Genomic DNA, 17771 nt, shown 5'->3' on the forward strand with positions numbered 1-17771 from the left:
AGGACTCGCGTGCAATGATGCACCGCTACCTATTTTGGTTTCAGGAGGTCTCTGACTAGAGATGACAACTCCTTGGCTTTCTCCTCCGGGAGAAACACTATTTCTGGTTTATGTCCAGAACCATCCCCAGGAACAGTAGACGTGTCATGGGAACCAGCTGTGACTTTGGACTGTTTAGAATCCACCTATGCTGTTGTAGCACTTTCCAAAATAGTGCTACCCCGACTACCAACTGCTCCTTGGACCTCGCCCTTATAACGAGATTGTCCAATTACGGGATAATTACAACTCCCTTTTTTTGAAGGAGTATCATCATTTCGGCCATTACCTTGATAAAACACCCTCGGTGCCATGTACAGTCCAAACGGCAGTGTCTGGACTTGGTAATGGTAATCCTGTACCACAAATCTGAGGTACTCCTGGCGAGGATGGTAAATGGGGACATGCAGGTAAGCATCCTTGATGTCCCGGGATACCATGTAATCCCCCTCGTCCAGGCTTGCAATAACCGCCCTGAGCGATTCCATCTTGAACTTGAATTTTTTTATGTTCAAGGATTTTAAATATAAAATGGGTCACACCGAACCATGCGGTTTCGGTACCCTAACCCGTGTGGAATAGTAACCCCGTCCTTGTTGAAGTAGGGGCACCTTGAGTATTACCTGCTGGGAATACCGCTTATTAATTGCCTCTAGCACAGCCTCCCTGCTTGAGGGAGTTGTCAGCAAGGCATATTTTAGGAAACGGCTGGGGGGAGACATCTCTAATTCCAGCTTGTACCCCTGAAATACTACTTGGAAGAAACAGGGATCCACCTGTGAGCGAGCCCACTAATTGCTGAAATTTTTGAGGCGGCCCCCCACCGTACCTGGCTACACCTGTGGAGCACCCGCGTCATGGTGTGTACTCACAGGAGGCGGGGGAAGAATCTTGATTCTGGGAACAGGCTGACTGGTGCAGCTTTTTCCCTCTACCCTTGTCTCTGTACAGAAAGGAAGCGCCATTTGACCCGCTTGCTTTTCTGAAGCCGAAAGGACTGTACCTTTTTCTGTGAGGAAACCTGAGGTAAAATTATTTCTTCCCAGCAGTTGCTGTGGATACGAGGTCCCAGAGACCATCCCCAAATAATTCCTCACTCTTATAAGGCTCTCTATGCGCTTTTTAAGTCAGCATCACCTGTCCAGTGACAGGTCTCTAATACCCTCCTGACAGAATGGACATTACATTTATTTTGGATGCCAGCCGGCAAAATATCCCTCTGTGCATCCCCCATATATAAGACAACGTCTTTAATATGTTTTTATGTTTGCCAACTATTATCCCTGTTTATCTGAGAGAGCGGGCGTTTTGAGCCCCTGATGGCCTTTGAGACGCCTGGGCAGGCGCGGGCTGCGAAGCCGGCTGTCCCACAGCTGTTACGTCATCCACCCTTTTATGTAAGGAGTTGACACTGTCGGTTAATACCTTTTACCTCTCTATCCACTCTGGTGTCGGCCCCACAGGGGGCGACATCACATATATCGGCCTCTGTTCCGTCACCATATAAGCCTCCTCATTCAACATGTCGACACAGCCGTACCGACACACCGCAGACACACAGGGAATGCTCTAAACGAGGACAGGACCCACAAAAGCCCTTTGGGGGGACAGAGTGAGAGTATGCCAGCACACACCAGAGCGCTATATACTGCAGGGACTAACTGAGTTATGTCCCCTATAGCTTTATATCTATATATATATATAATGTATACTGCGCCTAAATTTAGTGCCCCCTCTCTCTTTTTTTTTAACCCTTGTAGACTGCAGGGGAGAGCCAGGGAGCTTCCCTCCAACGGAGCTGTGAGGGAAAATGGCGCCAGTGTGCTGAGGAGATAGGCTCCGCCCCTTTTTCGCGGCCTATTCTCCCATTTTTTATGGACTTCTGGCAGGGGTATTTACCTCATATATAGCCCCTGGGGCTATATATTGAGGTATTTTTGCCAGCCAAGGTGTTTTTATTGCTGCCTCAGGGCGCCCCCCCCCAGCGCCCTGCACCCTCAGTGACCGGAGTATGAAGTGTGTGAGAGGAGCAATGGCGCACAGCTGCAGTGCTGTGCGCTACCTTGGTGAAGACTGAGTCTTCATGCCGCCGATTTTCCGACCATCTTCTTGCTTCTGGCTTTGTAAGGGGGACGGCGGCGCGGCTCCGGGACCGAACATCAAGGCTGGGCCTGCGGTCGATCCCTCTGGAGCTAATGGTGTCCAGTAGCCTAAGAAGCCCAATCCGGCTGCAAGCAGGCGAGTTCGCTTCTTCTCCCCTTAGTCCCTCGCTGCAGTGAGCCTGTTGCCAGCAGGTCTCACTGAAAAGAACAAATTCTAAGACTATAACTTTCTAAGAGCTCAGGAGAGCCCCTAGTGTGCATCCAACCTCGGCCGGGCACGAAATCTAACTGAGGCTTGGGGGAGGGTCATAGTGGGAGGAGCCAGTGCACACCAGGTAGTCTAAGATCTTTCTAGAGTGCCCAGCCTCCTTCGGAGCCCGCTATTCCCCATGGTCCTTACGGAGTTCCCAGCATCCACTAGGACGTTAGAGAAATAAGAATTTACTTACCGATAATTCTATTTCTCGTAGTCCGTAGTGGATGCTGGGGACTCCGTAAGGACCATGGGGAATAGCGGCTCCGCAGGAGACTGGGCACAAAAGTAAAGCTTTAGAACTACATGGTGTGCACTGGCTCCTCCCCCTATGACCCTCCTCCAAGCCTCAGTTAGGATACTGTGCCCGGACGAGCGTACACAATAAGGAAGGATTTTGAATCCCGGGTAAGACTCACACCAGCCACACCATATAACTTGTGATCTAAACCCAGTTAACAGCATGATAACAGAGGAGCCTCTAGAAAAGATGGCTCACTACAGCAATAACCCGATTTTTTGGTAACAATAACTATGTACCAGTATTGCAGACAATCCGCACTTGGGATGGGCGCCCAGCATCCACTACGGACTACGAGAAATAGAATTATCGGTAAGTAAATTCTTATTTTCTCTGACGTCCTAGTGGATGCTGGGGACTCCGTAAGGACCATGGGGATTATACCAAAGCTCCCAAACGGGCGGGAGAGTGCGGATGACTCTGCAGCACCAAATGAGAGAACTCCAGGTCCTCCTCAGCCAGGGTATCAAATTTGTAGAATTTTACAAACGTATTTGCTCCTGACCAAGTAGCTGCTCGGCAAAGTTGTAAAGCCGAGACCCCTCGGGCAGCCGCCCAAGATGAGCCCACCTTCCTTGTGGAATGGGCTTTTACAGATTTTGGCTGTGGCAGGCCTGCCACAGAATGTGCAAGCTGAATTGTACTACAAATCCAACGAGCAATAGTCTGCTTAGAAGCAGGAGCACCCAGCTTGTTGGGTGCATACAGAATAAACAACGAGTCAGATTTTCTGACTCCAGCCGTCCTGAAAATCTATATTTCCAGGGCCCTGACAACGTCTAGCAACTTGGAGTCCTCCAAGTCCCTAGTAGCCGCAGGCACCACAATAGGTTGATTCAGGTGAAACGCTGAAAACCACCTTAGGGAGAAACTGAGGACAAGTCCTCAATTCCGCCCTGTCCGAATGGAAAATCAGATGCGGGCTTTTACAGGATAAAGCCGCCAATTCTGACACGCACCTGGCCCAGGCCAGGGCCAACAGCATGACCACTTTCCATGTGAGATATTTTAACTCCACATATTTAAGTGGTTCAAACCAATGTGACTTTTGGAACCCAAAAACTACATTTAGATCCCAAGGTGCCACTGGAGGCACAAAAGGAGGCTGTATATACAGTACCCCTTTCACAAACGTCTGAACTTCAGGGACTGAAGCTAGTTCTTTTTTGGAAGAAAATTGACAGGGCCGAAATTTGAACCTTAATGGACTCCCATTTCAGGCCCATAGACACTCCTGTTTGCAGGAAATGTAGGAATCGACCTAGTTGAAAATTCCTCCGTCGGGGCCTTACTGGCCTCGCACCACGCAACATATTTTCGACAAATGCGGTGATAATGTTTTGCGGTTATATCTTTCCTGGCTTTGATCAGGATAGGAATGACTTCATCCGGAATGCCTTTCTCCTTCAGGATCCGGCGTTCAACCGCCATGCCGTCAAACGCAGCCGCGGTAAGTCTTGGAACAGACAGGGTCCTTGCTGGAGCAGGTCCCTTCTTCCGCGAGCATCTCTTGAAGTTCCGGTTACCAAGTCCTTCTTGGTCAATCCGGAGCCACGAATATAGTGCTTACTCCTCTCCATCTTATAATTCTCAGTACCTTGGGTATGAGAGGCAGAGGAGGGAACACATACACTGACTGGTACACCCACTGTGTTACCAGAGCGTCTACAGCTATTGCCTGAGGGTCCCTTGACCTGGCGCAATACTTGTCGAGTTTTATAAACATGTGGAAGACTTCTGGGTGAAGTCCCCACTCTCCCGGGTGGGGGTCGTGTCTGCTGAGGAAGTCTGCTTCCCAGTTGTCCACTCCCGGAATGAATACTGCTGACAGTGCTATCACATGATTTTCCGCCCAGCGAAGAATCCTTGCAGCTTCTGCCTTGCCCTCCTGCTTCTTGTGTCACCCTGTCTGTTTACATGGGTGACTGCCGTGATGTTGTCCGAATGGATCAAGTCCGGGTGACCTTGAAGCAGAGGTCATGCTGAGCTTAGAGCATTGTAAATGGCCCTTAGCTTCAGGATATTTATGTGAAGTGATGTATCCAGGCTTGACCATTAGCTCTGGAAATTCCTTCTCTGTGTGACTGCTCCCCAGCCTCGCAGGCTGGCATCCGTGGTCACCAGGACCCAGTCCTGAATGTCGAATCTGCGGCCCTCTAGAAGATGAGCACTCTGCAACCACCACAGGAGAGACACCCTTGTGCTTGGTGACAGGGTTATCCGCTGATGCATCTGAAGATGCGACCCGGACCATTTGTCCAGCAGGTCCCACTGGAAAGTTCTTGCGTGGAATCTGCCGAATGGGATTGCTTCGTAGGAAGCCACCATTTTTCCCAGAACCCTTTCATTGATGTACTGAGACTTGGCTCGGTTATAGGAGGTTCCCGACTAGCTCGGATAACTCCCTGACTTTCTCCTCCGGGAGAAACCCCTTTTTCTGGACTGTGTCCAGGATCATCCCTAGGAACAGAAGACGAGTCGTCGGAATCAGCTGCAATTTTGGAATATTGAGAATCCAATCGTGCTGCCGCAACACTACCTGAGATAGTGCTACACCGACCTCCAACTGTTCCCTGGATCTTACCCTTATCAGGGAATCGTCCAAGTAAGGGATAACTAAAATTCCCTTCCTTCGAAAGAGTATCATCATTTCGGCCATTACCTTGGTAAAGACCCGGGGTGCCGTGGACCATCCATACGGCAGCGTCTGAAACTGATAGTGACAGTTCTGTACCACAAACCTGAGGTACCCTTGGTGAGAAGGGTAAATTGGGACATGAAGGTAAGCATCCTTGATGTCCCGAGACATCATGTAGTCCCCTTCTTCCAGGTTCGCAATCACTGCTCTGAGTGACTCAATCTTGAATTTGAACCTCCGTATGTAAGTGTTCAAGATTTTAGATTTAGAATCGGTCTCACCGAGCCGTCCGGCTTCGGTACCACAACAGTGTGGAATAATACCCCGTTCCCTGTTGCAGGAGGGGTACCTTGATTATCACCTGCTGGGAATACAGCTTGTGAATGGCTTCCAAAACTGCCTCCCTGTCAGAGGGAGACATCGGTAAAGCCGACTTTAGGAAACGGCGAGGGGGAGACGTCTCGAATTCCAATTTGTACCCCTGAGATATCACCTGAAGGATCCAGGGGTCTAATTGCGAGTGAGCCCACTGCGCACTGAAATTCATTGAGACGGGCCCCCACCGTGCCTGATTCTGCTTGTAAAGCCCCAGCGTCATACTGAGGGCTTGGCAGAGTCGGGAGAGGGCTTCTGTTCCTGGGAACTGGCTGATTTCTGCAGCCTTTTTCCTCTCCCTCTGTCACGGGGCAGAAATGAGGAACCTTTTGCCCGCTTGCCCACGAAAGGACTGCGCCTGATAATACGGCGTCTTCTTATGTTGAGAGGCGACCTGGGGTACAAACGTGGATTTCCCAGCTGTTGCCGTGGCCACCAGGTCTGAAAGACCGACCCCAAATAACTCCTCCCCTTAATAAGGCAATACTTCCAAATGCCGTTTGGAATCCGCATCACCTGACCACTGTCGTGTCCATAACCCTCTACTGGCAGAAATGGACAACGCACTTAGACTTGATGCCAGTCGTCAAATATTCCGCTGTGCATCACGCATATATAGAAATGCATCCTTTAAAATGCTCTATAGGCAATAATATACTGTCCCTATCTAGGGTATCAATATTTTCAGTCAGGGAATCCGACCACGCCAACCCAGCACTGCACATCCAGGCTGAGGCGATTGCTGGTCGCAGTATAACACCAGTATGTGTGTAAATACATTTTAGGATACCCTCCTGCTTTCTATCAGCAGGATCCTTAAGGGCGGCCATCTCAGGAGAGGGTAGAGCCCTTGTTCTTACAAGCGTGTGAGCGCTTTATCCACCCTAGGGGGTGTTTCCCAACGCACCCTAACCTCTGGCGGGAAAGGATATAATGCCAATAACATTTTAGAAATTATCAGTTGTTATCGGGGGAAACCCATGCATCATCACACACCTCATTTAATTTCTCAGATTCAGGAAAACTACAGGTAGTTTTTCCTCACCGAACATAATACCCCTTTTTGGTGGTACTTGTATTATCAGAAATGTGTAAAACATTTTTCATTGCCTCAATCATGTAACGTGTGGCCCTACTGGAAGTCACATTTGTCTCTTCACCGTCGACACTGGACTCAGTATCCGTGTCGGCGTCTATATCTGCCATCTGAGGTAACGGGCGCTTTAGAGCCCCTGACGGCCTATGAGACGTCTGGACAGGCACAAGCTGAGTAGCCGGCTGTCTCATGTCAACCACTGTCTTTTATACAGAGCTGACACTGTCACATAATTCCTTCCAACAGTTCATCCACTCAGGTGTCGACCCCCTAGGGGGTGACATCACTATTACAGGCAATCTGCTCCGTCTCCACATCATTTTTCTCCTCATACATGTCGACACAAACGTACCGACACACAGCACACACACAGGGAATGCTCTGATAGAGGACAGGACCCCACTAGCCCTTTGGGGAGACAGAGGGAGAGTTTGCCAGCACACACCAGAGCGCTATATATATATATACAGGGATAACCTTATATAAGTGTTTTTCCCCTTATAGCTGCTGTATTTTTAATACTGCGCATAATTAGTGCCCCCCTCTCTTTTTTAACCCTTTCTGTAGTGTAGTGACTGCAGGGGAGAGCCAGGGAGCTTCCCTCCAACGGAGCTGTGAGGGAAAATGGCGCCAGTGTGCTGAGGAGATAGGCTCCGCCCCCTTCTCGGCGGCCTTATCTCCCGTTTTTCTGTGTATTCTGGCAGGGGTTAAATTCATCCATATAGCCCAGGAGCTATATGTGATGCATTTTTTTGCCATCCAAGGTGTTTTTATTGCGTCTCAGGGCGCCCCCCCCAGCGCCCTGCACCCTCAGTGACCGGAGTGTGAAGTGTGCTGAGAGCAATGGCGCACAGCTGCAGTGCTGTGCGCTACCTTGTTGAAGACAGGACGTCTTCTGCCGCCGATTTTCCGGACCTCTTCTGTCTTCTAGCTCTGTAAGGGGGCCGGCGGCGCGGCTCTGGGACCTATCCATGGCTGGGCCTGTGATCGGTCCCTCTGGAGCTAATGTCCAGTAGCCTAAGAAGCCCAATCCACTCTGCACGCAGGTGAGTTCGCTTCTTCTCCCCTTAGTCCCTCGATGCAGTGAGCCTGTTGCCAGCAGGTCTCACTGAACATAAAAAACCTAAAACGAAACTTTTCACTAAGCAGCTCAGGAGAGCCACCTAGTGTGCACCCTTCTCGTTCGGGCACAAAAATCTAACTGAGGCTTGGAGGAGGGTCATAGGGGGAGGAGCCAGTGCACACCAGGTAGTTCTAAAGCTTTACTTTTGTGCCCAGTCTCCTGCTGAGCCGCTATTCCCCATGGTCCTTACGGAGTCCCCAGCATCCACTAGGACGTCAGAGAAAAACACGGGTAAATGCACGGGGGGCGCGCATTTACCCCTGTTTTTTGCAAGTGGATCTCCCAGCGCCGCCCCTGCCGCGTCACTAGCAGCGTCATCAACTCGGCAATATGCCAGGTTGGTGACTGCTGATGGGAAAGGGGGCTGAGCACGGGCCGCAGCCGAGTAGCACCCGTGTCACGCTCCCGGCTGCGACCCGTGCTCATAGGTGGAAAAGGGGGACCAGAGTGCTCTCTCTCTCTGTAATCATGGTGATCACCAAGCAACACCACCCCATGCTATAGAAAGCATTAGGTAATCCAGAGATGGGGTGCTCTAACGGCAAGGTCTGCCACCATCCTGGGATCAGTAAACACAGGGTAGATTAGGATGATAAATCTGTGGTTGCCTAGTAGAGCGAGTCACAAATACAGTATGCTGGATACTGAAGTGTACTATACAGTGGCACAGCTAAGGAGAATACTACAGATATTAGAGTACAATGTGTTAGTGAAGTTGAGCAGACACTCCTGGTCACAGCAAACAGGCATTATCAGAGGAACAATGGTAAGTGAATACCGAACAACAGAAGTGAAATGAGCATAAACTGCAAAGTATACTGGATGAGAGTACTTCTATACACTTGTGTGGAATGTACTGTTAATGTTTAAATAAGATTTTACTCACCAGTAAATCTATTTCTCGTAGTCCGTAGTGGATGCTGGGGACTCCGTAAGGACCATGGGGAATAGACGGCTCCGCAGGAGACTGGGCACATCTAAAGAAAGATTTAGGACTATCTGGTGTGCACTGGCTCCTCCCCCTATGACCCTCCTCCAAGCCTCAGTTAGGACACTGTGCCCGGAAGAGCTGACACAATAAGGAAGGATTTTGAATCCCGGGTAAGACTCATACCAGCCACACCAATCACACCATATAACTCGTGATAGGAACCCCGGTTAACAGCATGATAACAATGGAACCTCTGAATAGATGGTTCGCAATAACAACTATTTACAAGTATTGCAGACAATCCGCACTTGGGATGGGCGCCCAGCATCCACTACGGACTACAAGAAATAGATTTACTGGTGAGTAAAATCTTATTTTCTCTGACGTCCTAGTGGATGCTGGGGACTCCGTAAGGACCATGGGGATTATACCAAAGCTCCCAAACGGGCGGGAGAGTGCGGATGACTCTGCAGCACCGAAAGAGAGAACTCCAGGTCCTCCTCAGCCAGGGTATCAAATTTGTAGAATTTTGCAAACGTGTTTGCCCCTGACCAAGTAGCAGCTCGGCCAAGTTGTAAAGCCGAGACCCCTCGGGCAGCCGCCCAAGATGAGCCCACCTTCCTTGTGGAATGGGCTTTTACAGATTTAGGCTGCGGTACTCCCACCGCAGAATGCGCAAGCTGAATAGTGCTACAAATCCAGCGCGCTATAGTCTGCTTAGAAGCAGGAGCACCCAGCTTGTTGGGTGCATCCAGGATAAACAGCGAGTCAGTTTTCCTGACTCCAGCCGTCCTGGAAATATAAATTTTTAGGGCCCTGACTACGTCCAGTAACTTGGAATCCTCCAAGTCCCTAGTAGCCGCAGGCACCACAATAGGTTGGTTCAAGTGAAAACCTGATACCACCTTCGGGAGAAAGTGAAGACGAGTCCTCAACTCTGCCCTATCCATATGGAAAGTCAGGTAAGGGCTTTTTCATGACAAAGCCGCCAATTCTGACACATGCCTGGCCGAAGCCAGAGCCAACACATGACCACTTTCCATGTGAGATATTTCAAATCCACGGTTTTAAGTGGCTCAAACCAATGTGATTCCAGGAACTCCAAAACCACATTGAGATCCCAAGGTGCCACTGGGGGCACAAAAAGGGGCTGAATATGCAGCACTCCCTTACAACGTCTGAACTTCAGGCTGACATCCTTCCTGGCTTTGATCAGGGTAGGAATGACTTCCTCCGGAATGCCTTTTTCACTCAGGATCCGGTGTTCAACCGCCATGCCGTCAACGCAGCCGCGGTAAGTCTTGGAACAGACAGGGCCCCTGCTGCAGCAGATCCTGTCTCAGTGGCAGAGGCCATGGGTCCTCTGAGATCATTTCTTGAAGTTCCGGGTACCAAGCCCTTCTTGGCCAATCCGGAACAATGAGTATAGTTCTTACTCCTCTTTTTCTTATTATCCTCAGTACCTTGGGTATAAGAGGGAGAGGAGGGAACACATAAACCAACTGGTTCACCCGCGGTGTCACTAGAGCGTCCACAGCGATCGCCTGAGGTTCCCTTGACCTGGTGCAATATCTTTTTATTGAGGCGGGACGCCATCATGTCCACTTGTGGTCTTTCCCAACGGTTTACCAGCATTTGGAAGACTTCTGGATGAAGTCCCTATTCTCCCGGGTGGAGTCTGCTGCGGAAGTCTGCTTCCCAGTTGTCCACTCCCGGAATGAACACTGCTACCAGTGCTACCACGTGATTTTCCGCCCAACGGGGAATCCTTGTGGCTTCTGCCATTGCCCTCCTGCTTCTTGTGCCGCCCTGCCTGTTTACATGGGCGAGCGCCGTGATGTTGTCTGATTGGATCAGTACGGCTGGTTTTGAAGCAGGGGCCTTGTTTGGCTTAGGGCCTTGTAAATGGCTCTTAGCTCCACAAAATTTATGTGAAGTGAAATCTCCTGTTTGGACCACCGTCCTTGGAATTTTACTCCCTGTGTGACTGCACCCCAGTCCCGAAGGCTGGCATCCGTGTTTACCAGGACCCAGTCTTGTATTCCGAATCTGCGGCCCTCTAGTAGATGAGCCCTCTGCAGCCACCACCGCAGCGACACCCTGGTTCTTGCCGACCGGGTTATCCGCTGCTGTATCTGGAGATGGGACCCGGACCATTTGTCCAACAGGTCCCACTGGAAAATCCTTGCGTGGAACTTTCCGAATGGAATTGCTTCGTACGAAGCTACCATTTTTCCCAGGACTCGTGTGCATTGATGTACCGACACCTGTCCCGGTCTTAGGAGGTTTCTGACTAGAGATGACAACTCCTCGGCTTTTTCCACTGGAAGAAACACTTTTTTCTGGTCTGTTTCCAGAATCATTCCCAGGAACAGAAGACGTGTCGTCGGGACCAGCTGTGACTTTGGAATATTGAGAATCCAGCCGTGCTGTTGCAGCACTTCCCGAGAAAGTGCTACCCCCACTACCAACTGCTCCTTGGACCTTGCCCTTATCAGGAGATCGTCCAAGTACGGGATAATTAAAACTCCCTTCTTGCGAAGGAGTATCATCATTTCGGTCATTACCCTGGTAAAGACCCTCGGTGCCGTGGATAATCCAAACGGCAGCGTCTGGAACTGATAGTGACAGTCCTGTACCACAACCCTGAGGTACTCCTGGTGAGGAGGGTAAATGGGGACATGTAGGTAAGCATCCTTGATGTCCAGAGACCCTGTAATCACCCTCGTCCAGGTTCGCAATAATCGCCCTGAGCGATTCCATCTTGAACTTGAATCTTTTGTTATATGTGTTCAAGGATTTTAAATTTAAGATGGGTCTCACCGAACCGTCCGGTTTCGGTACCACAAACATTGTGGAATAGTAACCCTTTTCCTGTTGAAGGAGGGGTACCTTGATAATCACTTGCTGTGAATACAGTTTTTTTTTTTGGACAGCCACCAACACTGCCTCCCTGGCAGAGGGAGTTGCCGGTACGGCAGATTTTAGGAAACGGCGGGGGGGAGACGTCTCGAATTCCAGCCTGTACCCCTGAGATACTGTTTGAAGAACCCAGGGATCCACCTGTGAGAGAGCCCACTGTGCGCTGAAATTTCTGAGACGGGCCCCCACCGTACCCGGGTCCGCCTGAGCAGCCCCAGCGTCATGCTGTGGACTTACCGGACGCAGGGGAGTACTTCTGCTCTTGGGAACTAGCTGTGTGCTGCAGCTTTTTCCCTCTACCTTTTCCTCTTGGCAGAAAAGATGAGCCTCTAGCCCTCTACTTTTCTGGGGCCGAAGGGACTGTACCTGATAATACAGTGCTTACTTTTGCTGTGGGGTAGCTTGTGGCAAAAGTTTTGATTTCCCAGCCGTAGCTGTGGAAACGAGGTCTGAAAGACCATCCCCAAACAGTTCCACCCCCTTATAGGGCAAACTTCCATGTGCCGTTTTGAATCGGCATCGCCCGACCATTGCCGAGTCCATAACCCCCGCCTGGCGGCAATGGTTTTACCTAGCGCTTATTTGTGATGCCAGTCGGCAAATATCCCTCTGTGCATCACGCATGTATAAGACAGCGTCTTTTATATGCTCTATTTTCAGCAAAATATTGTCCCTATCTATAGTATAAATATTATCCGACAGGGAATCTGACCACGCAGCTGCCGCGCTGCACATCCATGCCGAGGCAATAGCAGGTCTCAATATCATGCCCGTGTGTGTATATAGCTTTAAGGGTATTTTTCTGCTTTCTATCAGCAGGTTCTTCAGGGCGGCCGTATCCGTGACGGTAGTGCCACCTTTTTTACTAAGCGTGTAACCGCTTTTTCTACCCTAGGGGGTATTTCCCAGCGTGACCTATCCTCTGGCGGAAAAGGGTACGCTGCTTAGAAATTATCAATTTCTTATCGGGGGAAGTCCACGCTTCCTCACACACCTCATATCAATCAGATGCAGGAAAAACTACTGGTAGTTTTCTCTCACCAAACATAATACCCTTTTTTGTGGTACCTGGGGTATTATCAGAAATGTGTAATACATTTTTCATTGCCTCAATCATGTAACGGGTGGCCCTATTGGAAGGTACACTAGTCTCATCGTCGTCGACACTGGAGTCGGTGTCCGTGTCAACATCTGTGTCTGCCATCTGAGGTAGCGGGCGTTTTAGAGCCCCTGATGACATTTGAGACGCTTGGACAGGCACAAGCTGAGTAGCCGGCTGTCCTATGTCGTCAAACCTTTTATGTAAGGAGTTGACACGGTCACGTAATTCCTTCCATAAGTCCATCCACACCGGTGTCGACCCCGCAGGGGGTGACATCCCATTCACAGGCATTTGCTCCGCCTCCACATCATTATCCTCATCATACATGTCGACGCAGCAGTACCGACACACAGCACACACACAGGGAATACTCTGACAGAGGACAGGACCCCACTAAGCCCTTTGGGGAGACAGAGGGAGAGTATGCCAGCACACACCAGAGCGCTATATATCACAGGGATATCACCTATAGAGAGTGTTTTCCCTTATAGCTGCATATATATTCTATACTGCACCTAATTTTGTGCCCCCCCCTCTCTTTTTAACCCTTTCTGTAGTGCAGGACTGCAGGGGAGAGCCAGGGAGCGATCCCTCCAGCGAAACTGTGAGGGAAAATGGCGCCAGTGTGCTGAGGGGGATGGCTCTGCCCCTTTTTCGGCGGGCTTTCTCCCGCTATTTTAATATATCTGGCAGGGGTTAATATACACCTATATAGCCTCTGGGGTTATATATGGTGTCAGTTTGCCAGCCAAGGTGTTAATATTGCTGCTCAGGGCGCCCCCCCCAGCGCCCTGCACCCATCAGTGACCGCAGTGAGTGGTGTGCATGAGGAGCAATGGCGCACAGCTGCAGTGCTGTGCTCTACCTTGGAGAAGACAGAAGTCTTCAGCCGCCGATTTTCCGGACCTTCTTGCTTCTGGCTCTGTAAGGGGGACGGCGGCGCGGCTCCGGGAACGGACGACGAGGTCGGGTCCTGTGTTCGATCCCTCTGGAGCTAATGGTGTCCAGTAGCCTAAGTAGCCCAAGCTACCACCACTTAGGTAGGTTCGCTTCTTCTCCCCTTAGTCCCTCGCTGCAGTGAGCCTGTTGCCAGCAGGTCTCACTGTAAAATAAAAAACCTAAACTATACTTTCTTTCTAGGAGCTCAGGAGAGCCCCTAGTGTGCATCCAGCTCAGCCGGGCACAGAAATCTAACTGAGGCTTGGAGGAGGGTCATAGGGGGAGGAGCCAGTGCACACCAGATAGTCCTAAAGCTTTCTTTAGATGAGCCCAGTCTCCTGCGGAGCCGTCTATTCCCCATGGTCCTTACGGAGTCCCCAGCATCCACTAGGACGTCAGAGAAATATAGATGCTGGACACTGGTGGGTGAAATTCACTGCTGGATAAAATGACGCTGGAACAATCACTGTTTGTAATTTACTGGCTATTACAAGCAAGCCCCTGCATATCTCCTATATAATTACCCAGATATGTCACTCTGTGCCTGTGTGGCGAACGCTGGGCGTGGCTAGGAGCTCTCATTGGGTTAGCAGCAGGTCTATCACACCCAGTCCACAGCTGATTGGGCGAGAAACGACCCTCCCACACAGGTTACATCCAATGGAAGGCTCTGTCCTTTGGCTGCTGTGTGTTCCCAGAGCAGGATTAACAATGGGGCTGATGGAGCTCCAGCTCCACACCCCAAAATAGTCCCACTGCATCTGCAGCAAAACACCCTCCAACAATTTACACATAAAAATCAATACAAATTCGAAAAGGGGGCGTGGTCACGGGTACAGTGGTGTGACCACGCCCCTTTTCCTATACTTTCAATGGAAGTTTGGAGAGCCAAACATCGGTACAGACCATAAAAAAAAAAGGTACTGGACCTGCCCAAAAGGTGCAGCTGGAGGATATGCCCCTGCATCTGCAGCAAGTCTCTGCGCTGTAGATAGGGGGGGGTGGAAATCCTTTTACTGCAGCGTCCTATGGGGGTCATTCTGACCTGATCGCTCGCTGCAGTTCATTGCAGCGCAGCAATCAGGTCAGAATTGCAGTGCGCCGGCACATGGCTGACAGCTGACGGTTGTCGCTGCCTAGCTATCACCTCTGCCTGATTGACAGGCAGAGGCGGTCGCTGGGTGGGAGGGGGTGGCACAAAAGCTGCTGCGGCCACCGGCATAGATGTGTATGAAAGCGGCGCAGCGGAAGGCTTTCATTGCCCTCCCTGCGCCGCATACTCTCTGAGCCCCGGAGCTCCCTCTGCGCATGATGTCACAGAAGTGCCTCCCCACCACAGCCGCACCCAGATCCCCAGAGGCCCTGACTCCGCAACACAGCACCTGGGCTGTCGGCCTGGAAGCCCCGAGATGTCTAATGTAACAGATAGAGTGGGTGATATCGCGGAGGGTAATGTCTAGACCCTGAATCAATGTAAAAGGTGACAGTGCTGTGCAGTGCAGTGGGTGGGCAGAGTCACTGCACAGCACTGTCACCTTTTACATTGATTCAGCGAGTCATACAGTTCTGCCAGCCAGTCACTATTGTTAGCGCCGGTGTCCCAATGTTCCTCATTACAGGGAAGTAGATGCACTAAATAAACTACAGCTCCCAGCAACCCTTAATGCCCAAACATTCAGGTGCTAAGGGCTGCTGGGAGCTGTAGTTTATTGAGTGCATCTTCTTTCCTGTAATGCGGTGCGTTGGGACACCGGTGCTAACAATAGTGACTGGCTGCTGTGCGAGTCACCGGGGGAGCCACTGCCAAAGGGAGGACAGCAGCTTAGCTACTTCCAGGAGGAGAAGCTGGAGAAGCATTACCTGCCCCTCCCCCACTGACAGTTCCTCCAGCCCCCATCTGCGGAACACGCACACACCCCCTCCACCACCCACGGTGGCTCCAGACCCCCCCCCCCGCACCTGCCCCTCCCCCACCCGCAGCACCACCTGCCCCTCCCCCACCCGCAGTGGCTCCTGACCCCCACCCGCGGCACCCGCTCCTCCCTCACCACTGCACCACCCCCGCAACCACCCCTACCCCACCAGCGGCACCCCCGGACCCCTCCCCCACCGCATCTTCCCGGCACCCACCACTACCCCAACCACAGCACCTACTAGGTGATTCATCAGGCTCTGCGTGCGCTGTTCACGCCATTGCAAGGGGCTACGACCCCTTAACCATCACACGCCCTTTGTCTGTGCAATATTTAACCTACTCACACAATTATGATTGGAGGTAATCTCCTATATAACAGCCCAGATCTGTCACTCTGTGTCTGTGTGTATAATGCTGGGCGTGGCTAGGAGCTCTCATTGGGTTAGCAGCAGGTCTATCACACCCAGTCCACAGCTGATTGGACGAGAAACACCCTCCCACACAGGTTACATATCCAATGGAAGGCTCTGCCCTTTGGCTGCTGTGTGTTCCCAGAGCAGGATTAACGGTTGGTTCTATATCGGAGGGGCTGAAGGGACCTTGTGACGTATTGAGGGGAAAAGCTACGTCACCAGTAGGAGGAGCTACGGGCGAACAGGGTACCCGAAAAGTACCCTCGCGGGCTCGCTTCGCTCGCCACACTTCGGGCACGGTGGCTCGCTCCGCTCCGCTTACCACCTAATTACTAAAGGTAATAGTTGGTGGCGTGGATAGTAGAGGAACTATCCCGCTGGCCTAGCTCCTCCCCCTTGCGGCGTAACTCCTCCCCCTTACGGAAAAGGTCCCTTAGCCCACTTGATTCTAGCATCTACCCAGGATTAACAAGGACTGTACCTGCCAAAAAGGTACAGCTGGAGTGTTTGCCACTGCATCTGCAGCAAGTCTCTGCGCTGTGGATAGGGAAGGGGGGGTCCTTTTACTGCAGCATCCTATGTCCTGCTGCCAGTCCGCCTGCCCCCTCCGGCATCGTCAATCTCCACTCCCTAGCCGCGGCGCAGGTGGAGCAAAAGCTTTTGCGGCCACCGGCATAGATGTGTATGAAAGCGGCGCAGCGGAAGGCTTTCATAGCCGTCCCTGCGCTGCATACTCTCTGAGCCCAAAGCCTCCTCTGCGCGTGATGTCACATAAGTGACTCCCCGCTACAGCCGCGCCCAGATCCCCAGAGGCCCTGACTCCGCAACAGAGCACCTAGGCGGCCAGCCTGGAAGCCCCGATGGCTAATGTAACGGATAGTGATATCGCGGAGGGTAATGTCTGCATGCTGAATCAATGTAAAAGGTGACAGTGCTGTGCAGTGCAGTGGGTGTGTAGTGTCACTGACACTGCACAGCACTCTCCCCTTTTACGTTGATTCAGCCAGCCAGTCACTATTGTTAGCGCCGGTGTCCCATGGCGCTGCATTACAGGGAAGTAGACGCACTAAATAAACTACAGCTCCCAGCAGCCTTTAGCGCAGGAGCATTCCAGCCCTTAGGGCTGCCGGGAGCTGTAGTTTATTCAGTGCATCTTCTTCCCTGTAATGCGGCGCGTTGGGATACCGGCGCTAACAATAGTGACTGGCTGCTTGGCTGCTGTGCAAGTCTCCAGGAGAGCCACTGCCAAAGGGAGGACAGCAGCTTAGCTGCTTCCAGGAGGAGAAGCATTACCCGCTCCTTCCCCACTCGCAGTACCTCCGGGACCCATCCAAGGCACCCCCACACCCGCCCCTCCCCCACCCGCGGCCCCCTTGCAACCGCTCCTCCCCCACCCACGGTGGCTCTGTAACCCCAACACACGTCACTCCCCCAACCACAGCACCTACTAAGTGACTCATCAGGCCATGTGTGCGCTGTTCATGCCATTGCAAGGGGCTTCGACCCCTTAACCATCGCACGCCCTTTGTCCGTGCAATATTTAACCACTCACACAATTATGATTGGAGGCAATACTCCATTTAATAGAAATATTGCATGCCACAAGGGCGTGCAAGTGTTAA

The sequence above is a fragment of the Pseudophryne corroboree genome, chromosome 9 (assembly GCF_028390025.1).
Source record: "Pseudophryne corroboree isolate aPseCor3 chromosome 9, aPseCor3.hap2, whole genome shotgun sequence".
NCBI lineage: Eukaryota > Metazoa > Chordata > Amphibia > Anura > Myobatrachidae > Pseudophryne > Pseudophryne corroboree.